The sequence below is a fragment of the Tupaia chinensis genome, unplaced genomic scaffold (genome assembly GCF_000334495.1).
Source record: "Tupaia chinensis unplaced genomic scaffold, TupChi_1.0 Scaffold000187_1, whole genome shotgun sequence".
Lineage (NCBI taxonomy): Eukaryota > Metazoa > Chordata > Mammalia > Scandentia > Tupaiidae > Tupaia > Tupaia belangeri.
In genome coordinates this window covers 5,590,471-5,600,730 of record NW_006159662.1, presented here as the reverse complement: position 1 = coordinate 5,600,730, position 10,260 = coordinate 5,590,471, and the positions used below count along the sequence as shown (strand labels likewise).

At 35.8% G+C, this 10,260-nt stretch overlaps 1 protein-coding gene across 1 annotated transcript in view; it reads left to right on the top strand.

Moving 5' to 3' along the window:
- TANC2 (tetratricopeptide repeat, ankyrin repeat and coiled-coil containing 2) overlaps positions 1 to 10,260 on the top strand; it is a 351,092-nt gene that overhangs the window by 136,491 nt on the left and 204,341 nt on the right. The window lies entirely within an intron of this gene.

Here is a 10,260-nt window from a genome sequence, read left to right as displayed (position 1 = left end):
GAGTCAGCCCAACTTTTGATTTTGTTTTTCTGCATTATATCTGGATACTTTCATTTTGTTTCTTTTTTTTTTTAATAGTACTTTTTCCCAGGAAATATGAATAATTGTTCTTTTTCTTCAGTAGTTTTCACTTAAATCTAGCCTATACCAAATTGTCCAATTCGGTTTATTTTTTCTTCCTCTCTCACTTTATTTTATAATTTTTATTTATTAATTTTAGTTATTATTTATACATTTAATCACTGTACAACATTTAGATTTTAAAGAGACTTTACCCAGCATGACACATATCTCAGTCAAGCCCAGTTGAGAACATATGCATGTCCTCATCAACAAATAATAAACCATATCCGCATCCCACAAATGCCTTAACTCTCCATTTTTTTCCCCAAATTTCCTTTCCTACACTCTTCCCCTCCCACACTCTCCTTCCACTTTGTCTCTAATGTCCATAACAATTAACAGTTTTTAATGCTTGTATATCCTGCAGTCTTTCAGTCTCTGCCATTGAGTGCTGACAGTCAGTATATGTTAAGAGACATACAATGTCTCTCTTTCATAGCCTGACTTGCTTCACTCAGCAACAGATCTTCCATATTCGTCCAGTTTCTACCAAATTCCAGGGCCTTGATTTTTATGGCTGAATAATATTTCATGGAGTATATGTGCCACACCTTTTCAATCCATTTATCCATTTGTGGACATTTGGATTGGTTCCATGTCTAAGCAATTGTGAATAAGGCTGCAATGGATATAGATGTGCAAGTGCTTTTCCGATTGAGCGTTCTCCTGTCCTTTGGGACAGGAGTGGAATTGCTGGGTCATATGGTAGTTCTATTTGAAGGTCTTTGAGGAACCTCCATATTCTCCACAATGACTGGACCAATTTACAATCTCACTAACAGTGTAGGAATGTTCCCCTTTCACTGCATCCCCTCCAGCACTTACCATTTTTTGTTTTTTTAATCTTTACCATTCTAAATGGGGTCAGGTGGTATCTTATTGTGGTTTTTTTGTTTGGTTGATTGGTTGGTTTTTTGAGAGATATTTTTTGCTATAGGGTGTGTGCGCCATGTCCTTATTATATCCACGTCCTTATTATATTCTTCAACTTCTAGGATACTAATTATTCAGATATTTGGGTGTTTCATGGTATCTAGTATTTCTCATATATGATGCTCAGTTTTCTTGTCTGTTTTATTCTTGGTCTGATTTATGCTATCATTTAGGTCCTGGATCTCTTTGCTTATTTTTTGTCTCATTGACCTGTCTAAAGGAGATAATGGGGTGTTGAGATGTCCAGCAATTATTGTGTTACAATCTATCTCTCCTTTTAGATCTTGCAGTCTTTCCTTTACATGTTTGGGTGCTCCTAAATTTGGTCCATAGATATTTATAAGTGTTATATCTTCTCGGCAAATTAGTCCTTTTACTACTATATAACGCCCTTCTTTGTCTCTTTTTATGGCTTTTGTCTTAAAGTCTATTTTGTCCGAAATCAGTATAGCGACTGTGGCTCTTTTCTGGTTTCCATTTACATGGAATACCTTTTTCCAAATCTTCGCTTTTGGTCTATGTATGTCTTTATCTGTGAGATGGGTTTCTTGTAGGCAGCAGATGGAGAGTTTCTGATTCTTAATCCAGTCTGCCAGCCTATGTCTCTTGATAAGAGAATTTAATCCGTTAACATTCAATGTTATTATTGATATTTCCAGAATTGTCCCTAAATTAAGTTGACCATATTCTTGGTTGTTTTTTGTTCTCTTGTTGCTGTCTGTCTCTTTCGTTTTCTTGGTATAGTACTCCTTTCAGAATTTCTCGTAGAGCTGGTTTGGAGTTGGTAAATTCTTTCTGGTTTTGTTTATCTGAGAACGTTTTTATTTTCTTTTCCCATATGAAGGATAATCTTGCCAGGTAAAGTATTCTTGGTTGAAATTGTTTTTCATTTAACACTTTGTATATATTTCCTCATTCTTTCCTTGCTTGATTGTATCCCATGAAAGATCCGAAGTTAGCCTGATGGAATAGCCTTTGTAGGTGATTTGACATTTCTCCCTCACCAGTCTTGTCTTGGTCGTTTTGGTCAATCTAGCTATAATGTGCCATGGATCTTGTCTTGGTCGTTTCGGTCAATCTAGCTATAATGTGCCATGGAGAGGATCTTCTTGGATTGATTCTACCTGGGGTTCTTTGTATTTCTTGGGTCTGTATGTTTGAATGCCTCTCTAGACTTGGAAAGTTTTCCTCCAGGATTTCATGGAATAGATTATCCATGTCCTTATTATATTCTTCAACTTCGAGTATACTAATTATTCGGATATTTGGGTGTTTCATGGTATCTAGTATTTCTCATATATGATGCTCAGTTTTCTTGTCTGTTTTTTGAATATTTTTGATAATTTTTTCTAAGTTAGAATTTTTGTCTTTTATTTCTGAAATTCGATCTTCTGCATAGCCTAACCTGCTTTTAATACTTTCGACGGAGATTTTAATTTTCTGTATTATAACTTTCATATCTAACAGTTCTGTTTGGTTCTTTCATATGGTGTCCAATTCTTCTTTCATGTCGTGAAAGGACTTCCTCATCTCTTGGAGCTCAATGTCTGTTTTCTCTTGCATCTCATAGAATTTTGTTACCATAATATTCTAAATTCTTTCTCTGACATTTCGGCAATATCCTCTAATAGTTCCCTGCGTGGAGACAAGGTACAATGTTCCCTTACTGGAGATGTATTACTTGATTCTCTCATCCTCGAGGCTCTTTTCTGATTCTTAGTCATTTGGTAATGTATTAACTTCTCCTTAACTTGTTAGAAAAGGATTGTGAAACTGTGAGCCCTTCTGTTTCCTTACTGTGAAATAATTCAGTGCTATTTTCTCCCTTCTACTGTGTTCTCCAGTGCGGAAAAAAACAGGAGTTTTGCAATTTAATTTATAAGGGGAATTTCACTATTTTTGCAACCACTACAGTGAGGTACAAAGAATTCTCTAAAATTCACTATGTTCAGAATTTATTTACTATGTACCTAGTAATCTCTAGTCAGTGGGTAAGGGCTGAACAGTAAAACAGAAGTGTAAGGTACAAGAAAAAGAGTAGGGGGACTAGCAGTTAACTTAATGGCTATGTTGCTGAACTCCCATGTAGTCGACCACGGTTTGAGTCCCAGCCCTGGTGGCTTAAACTCACGCCGGGCACGTGTGCGTGTGCCCAAGATCCCAAGAGGAGAATGGAGGAGAAGGGATTGCAGCATGGCCATCCCCCCCTGGGGGGGGGGGGATTTCTCTGTCTTTCTGGCGATCACATGCGCCCTTTAGTTATCTCTAGTCAGTGGGTAAGGGCCAAGCAGTAAAACAGTAGCATAAAGGTAAACAAACAAACAAACAAAAAGAGTAGGAAATAGAGGAAGAGAAAGCAAAGAAAAAAGAAGAAAAGTACTACAAGAAAAAGAGAAAAAAAATAAAAATTACATCACAGAAAATGAAATTGGGTTAAAAATGGAAAACTGTGCAGCCTGCAACCCAGACAGAGGTGGAGGACCCTGGAGGCTTTCTATCCTAGGTGTAGGAAGAAGAGCTCAATTAACCCAAGAAAGGCTTAAACAAGGCAAAAAAAAACTGTTTGATTTTTGGTTTTGGTTTTGGTTTGTTGTTGTTTTTTTTTGTTTGTTTGGTTTGTTTTTTTTGTTTGTTTGTTTGTTTTTAATTAGAAGGTACAGAGCAGAACAAGAGGGAGACACTTGTGTACCTGACTGGCACTGGGCTCTGCTGGGGAGTCCTGGCTTGGGAGTACTTCGCAGCCCTGAAGCTGAACCCAGAGGCCCAACCCAGACAGAGGTGGAAGCTGCTGAGGAGCCCTCCCTCTCTCACTTTTTAATCTTCCTATTTTGTGGAAAGTGCATAACTTAACGGGCTCCCTGGTTTTCTCTATTGTTGTTGTTTTTTTTTTTTAATTAGAAAGTACAGAGCAGAACAAGAGGGAGACACTTGTGTACCTGACTGGCACTGGGCTCTGCTGGGGAGTCCTGGCTTGGGAGTACTTCGCAGCCCTGAAGCTGAACCCAGAGGCCCAACCCAGACAGAGGTGGAAGCTGCTGAGGAGCCCTCCCTCTCTCACTTTTTAATCTTCCTATTTTGTGGAAAGTGCATAACTTAACGGGCTCCCTGGTTTTCTCTCTTGCTTCAAGATGTTGTTTATGTCACCATTTAAGCAATCATGAGGAACAGTTAGTTAGCACATTGGGTAGGTTGGAAGGATGCCATTACCACCTATTTCCAGATTTTAACTTCACAGAGATTGGAGGAAAAAGAGGAAATAAAGAGAGAGGCAAATAGTATCTCTTGTACCCTTCTTTCCTATACCCACTCCAGTAACTTCATTGTACCTATAGGTTTATTTTCTTGTACATGTTTAAGAACTAAAATACTGTGAATGTTATAAGACCGCCCTATGAAAGCTCTGTTAAAACTTTTAAAAACATAGTTTTCTTTTTTCAGATTAAATCCCCACTGTTTCTCTCTGTTTTCTTGACAGTCCTGAGAGTAGCTCTACATTTAGGCCTTTACTCTATTTTGAGTTCATTTTTATATGATGCATGATACAAGTCTAGCTTTATCCTTTTGCATGAGGATATTCTGTTTTCTCAAAACTACTTATTGAAAAGACAATCCTTTCCCCCATTTAATGATAATGGTACCTTTGTCAAAAAATATTTGACCAGTGCCAACAAATGGCATAATTGTTACATCATTGGACTCTTACACAGTCAACCATGGTTCAAGTCCCAGACTGGCAGCATATTCTTTTTATTCTTTTTGTTGCTATTTTAAGTTGAATTGTCTTAGATTCCTTCTCATATTGTTCATTTTCAGTGTGCAAAACTGCACCTGATTTTTATAAGTTTTTGTATCCTGCAACATTGCTGGATTTATTTCTTAATTCTAGCAGGCTTTTTTGTGGAATTGTCATAGTTTTCTACATAAAATGTTACGTTGTTTACAATTTTACTTCTTTCTAATGTGGATGCCTTATTTTTCTGTTTCTTACTTAAGCTAAAATATTTTTATCCTCCTATCACATTTGACAATTAAGTTATTTTTAAATTAACCATACTAAATATACTTTTTAACTCTGAAATATTTTGTTGACACCTTATGCTGTTCTGCTCATGTTTATGTCCATCCTTCAGTTCTCATTTTCACGTGATTTTTGCATTAATTTGGTTCATCTTTTTACTTTTTCTTAATTGTCTGTGTTTTGTACTCGTTTCTTCCTAAAAATTTCCTTTTGCTACGAAATCTTTATTAAGGATAAATACCTCAATAGTTATTTTTAAATCTTATTTTAATGTTTTTATATTTGTTTGGATTAGGTAGGCTTCAACATCACCTATAATATTCCAGTTTACAGACAAACTTCTATAGGTAGATTTTCCTTTTGTCCATAAACATTTCTGTGTGATACAGCCAATTGCTCCCCTGCCTCAATCTTGGCAAAAATTAGTGAATATAGAAATATTGGACTTTCAGAACCAACAGTTGGCATAATAGCTATGTCGCTGAACTCCCATGTAGTCAACCACAGCTCGAGTCCTGGACTCGATGGCTTAAACTCACACTGGGTGCGTGTGCGCATGCCCAAGATCGCAAGAGGAGAATGGAGGAGAAGGGATTGCGCCATGCCCTCCCCGCTTGATTTCTCGCTTTCTGTCTCTCTACTCTTTCTTTTTTTTTAAAATTTATTTATTTACATTCATTCATTATACATCATCACAGCAAACAAAATGAGATTTCCCATCTAGAATACACTGTATATTGCCTCAATCAAGCATATCAACATACGTGTTATCGTCAACAAACAATTTTCCATTAGCATTAGACTTTCTTCAAAATAGGCCCCAAATGATGAATACTTTATAATTTGAGACTCTTTTTGGAAGAAGAAAACACATACACATGACAATAATATGACTAACAGAATGATCAAAACCAAATCCTGACTTAGACCACACATGTTAATATTCTCAGAGATTAGTCCTGATTTATATTTTGCTAAAGATTCTTTCTTTAAAAAGTTCTTGTAAGTGAGCAGCTATGCATTTAATTTTTGTATAGTCTCATCCAGTGCTCATAAACTTTAGAGTGTATTCAGAAACACCTGCAGGGCTTGCTGAAAACCCCCCTTCTCTACAATTTACAATTCAGCAGTTCTGGGATGGGATTCGATCATTTGCCTTTCTAACAAATTCCCAAGTGATACTATACTGCTGATCCAAATACCCAGTGGTCTAAGCCATAATGTTAACTTTCCTTCTGTACCTATGTATTTTTTATTGTCTAACCTAGACATTTTAATTTGTATTCTGCTACTTTAAAAGCATCCATATTTTCTTTAATATTATTCCCTAGGGCATCTTAGACATCTCTTTACCACTGCCACCACCCTGCCCCAAATACATGCTTAATTCAGACTTTCCACATCATACTGCGTCTGTGATGATAATTACAGCAGCAAAAATGTTAGTGTTTAGAGAGCATTTGTTCTTTGCTAGTCACTGTTCTGGGATTTTATTTAATATAATCCTCACAACCAGTCCATTATGTCAGTACAAATTGAGTATCCTTTATTCAAAATTCTTGGGACTAGAAGTGTTTTGGATTTCAGATTTTGGGGAATTTGCATGTACATAATAAAGTATTATGGGCTTGGGACTCAAGTTTAAGCACAAAATTCAGTCATGTTTTCTATACCTTATGTACATAGTTTGAAGATAATTTTATATAATATTTTTGTATTGCAGAGTTTTTATATGCAACCCATCACATGAGGGCAGGTGGTATTCATCATGTTATATTGGTATTCAAAAAGTTAAAGATTTTGGAGGATTTCAGTTTTCAGATTAGGAATGCTCAACCTGTACTAATATGTGCAAAATCTAAAACTTAATCTTTCAAATCACTATGCCCATCTTTTAAACCAGATTGCATTTTTCCACTCAACCTCTGCTAGATTCTGTTATAATATGAGAATCATGTTCCTGGTATTGGTTCAGAGCACTTCTCAGAACAATAGTTTCCTGTTATCTCTTACTTCACAATAAAATATGGCTTTATTTCTAGCTTCTTTCTGTCCATCTCATCTTAACTACTTTTTTTCTATCAAGTTAATCTTTTTGATGTAGAATTTTCTTGCCCATCGTAATCATTTTATATGTCATTTTTTACAATGAAGTATATTAAAATTCTAGGCATCCAGGCAAAATACCTTCCTTCTCATCTTCCAGCTTGCCCCTTTCTGTTCTCCACTGAGCAGTATTACGACTAATGGAAAACCTGTCATTCCTGTGATTGTATGTCCTATATTTCATTGATTTACAAGAAATACTAGTTTTCTATAACTTGGATAAGAGTGCTATTATCATTTGCCTTGTGAAATAATTTTGCTTCTTTATTACATATACATAGTACTTCGTGGGTGAAGGTAGAGGTGAAGGTAGATAGAAAAAATAATTAAATATCCACTTTGAGCTATAAAGATATCAGCAGTTGGCATTCTCTAAGGAGGGAAAATAAAGAAGTCAGTATGACATTGAGCTTCACAGATCTAAAATAACCCTCTTTGCTGGGAAATAATATATTTTCACAAGATGTTTCATTTTTTTTCTTTGCCAGAATCTACTCAACTTCTGATTAACACCATATAGCTCACATTTCCTTCATAGTCTTCAGTTATTTCCTTTTTTTCTTCATGATCTCTAAGACCCTGACCTTTCCTCTTGACTCTGTCTTACACTTCTTGTACACTCTTCATACCTCCTTCCAGTTCTCCTATGACCTTCAGTTTCTTTCATCTCTCCTTTAAGTTGCTGGTTTCTGTCTCCTAGCCCCAAATTTTATTATAAAAAACTGTTGCAACTTTTAGATATATAGAGTCCTTTAAGCAGGACTTAGGGGACTTTGTAAAAACTCAGCAGGTAAAATAGTTATTATGATTCCATGACAATGCTTTAATAAAATTCTTATAAAAGATTAAGTGCTTTAAATTATAACCATTTTTCCTATACTAAAAGATTGAATAAATAAACCATTTCATTATTTTTGAATCAATTGATGGGATTATAATGAAGGTGATTCTAATACTGGCTATTAGTAGCCTGCATGTATGTATATTCTAATTGCCTATTAGTAGCCTGCAAATAGTGCAAGTACATTATTTAAGACCTTCATTTGTGATTTTAAAAAATTCATTTTGCATACTGTAATGCTATACAGTGATTGAATATATATTTTAAAAAGGCACTTTAAACTCTGAAGCAATATTCAAATAAAAAGCAAATACAGTGAATACCACACACACACACAGGCTCAAGTATTACACTATTAGCAGAGGTGAGAGTTCTGTTCTAAAGCCTTCCATGGAAAAATCAATCATATGTTAGCACTCTTCTTTCTTTCTTTCTTTCTTTCTTTATTTATTTATTTATTTTGGAGAGGTTTTTGCTATAGGGCGTATGCGCTCCCCAGAAACACAGAGACAGAGACAGAAAGCACGAAATCACCCCCTAGGGCCCCCTGGGTGGGGGGATGGCCACACTGCAATCCCTTCTTCTCTGTTCTCCTAACGAAATCTTGGGCATGCATGCACACACACCCAGCGTGAGTTTAAACCACCAGTTCTGGCGCTCAAACTGCAGTCAACTACATGAGAGTCAGCGACAGCCATTATGCCAACTGCTGGTCCCCATATGTTAGCACTCTTATCATTAGGCCTTGTTGTCTTGGAGATGATAGTAGAATTTTTTTTATTATTATATTTTACCGTACACTTAAACTATACAAACACACCTAAAGGTTTAAAGCATGATTGATTTAGTTTGCGTAGGTTTTGAGTATTGGCATATTTCAAAAATATTTTTATGTTCTTTAAATACTTTTATTATTTTCATTGTCTAAAGAAAATAAAGGAGAATTCTCGTTATAATGACAAAGTCTTATATTAATTTTTACAGGATCTTTTAGAAATAACTAAGAATCCCCTTTGGATCTACAAAGGATGAGGATTTTGAAGAATATGTAGAAACTTTTGAGAAACTGCTGTCTTAGGCACAGATAGTTATGACACTAAAATGTAGTGCATACAAATCAATTTTCAGAATGATCTGATATTTCCCTCTCAGTGTTGTGCTATTGACCATATTATAATTTATTTAAAAGAATTCAGTTTGAAAGTACCTAAGCAGTTTTCATGATTTTTAACTTTTAAAAGTTAAAAGATATTTAACTGATTATTTTAATGTATATCAATAGTGTTCCTTAATTTTTCCCCTAAAGATGAGTAAATAAAACTTAAACATGCCAGAGAGTGCATGTGTTGGGGAGAGGGAGAGAGCATCCCCCATGGGGAATGGTTATGCCACAGTCCGTTCTCCTTCATCTCTCCTCTCAGAGGGAGACTTTGGACACACATGCACATGTGCCCAGCCCATGAGTCTCTCAGGCCACCAGGTCCAGGACTTAAACTGTGCAGTCAGCCATGTGAGATTTCGTCATCTTAACACCACACCATGGGCTGACCAATAGCACTTCTAATTCATGAATTATACTTTATTCCTTAGAGAAATAAATGGATCCCATGACTTGTAATATTAGTGTTCCATCGACCTCGTGACTAAATTTGTGTCTAAATCACATCTTTTCCATATCCAGTGTCAAACTGGCATGGCCTAGTTAATATTTTAGTCCTCTAGCATTTTTGACTTCTTACATTAATGAGCAGTAAGGTGATTGATTTCTTCATTAAGCTATGTAGATTAGGCCTGATGGCTTATATTTAATCCTACTTATGGTGTTTATTGTGACTGAGTATTAGGATAGTTGTTTCTGGATAAAGCAAGCCTTTTGGTTGCAGTTATTATAAACAAAACCTTAAAACTTAGTCCTGTACTTCCTTTCGTTAATATCTGTATTTAATGGCAAAGGAATGCAAGATAAGAAGGTCTTTGCTTTTAAAAAGAGAAGATAGCTAAAGGTAATTTGGCAATCACAATTTGTGCTCCTAGGTTTGATTATAAGATGTGAGTTCTTCAGTTTTCAGTGACTTTTTAAAAGACCCATCTCTTCTATGAAGAATGCAGTTGATTTTTTTTTTTTCTGGCACAAAAAGTAGGGTAACCTGATCTGAGTCTGACAGAGTGTCGTTCATTTAAGTGCTTCCATCTGTTGCCTGCTGTTCCCCTTACTCATGACCCCTCTATGTTTCTCTCT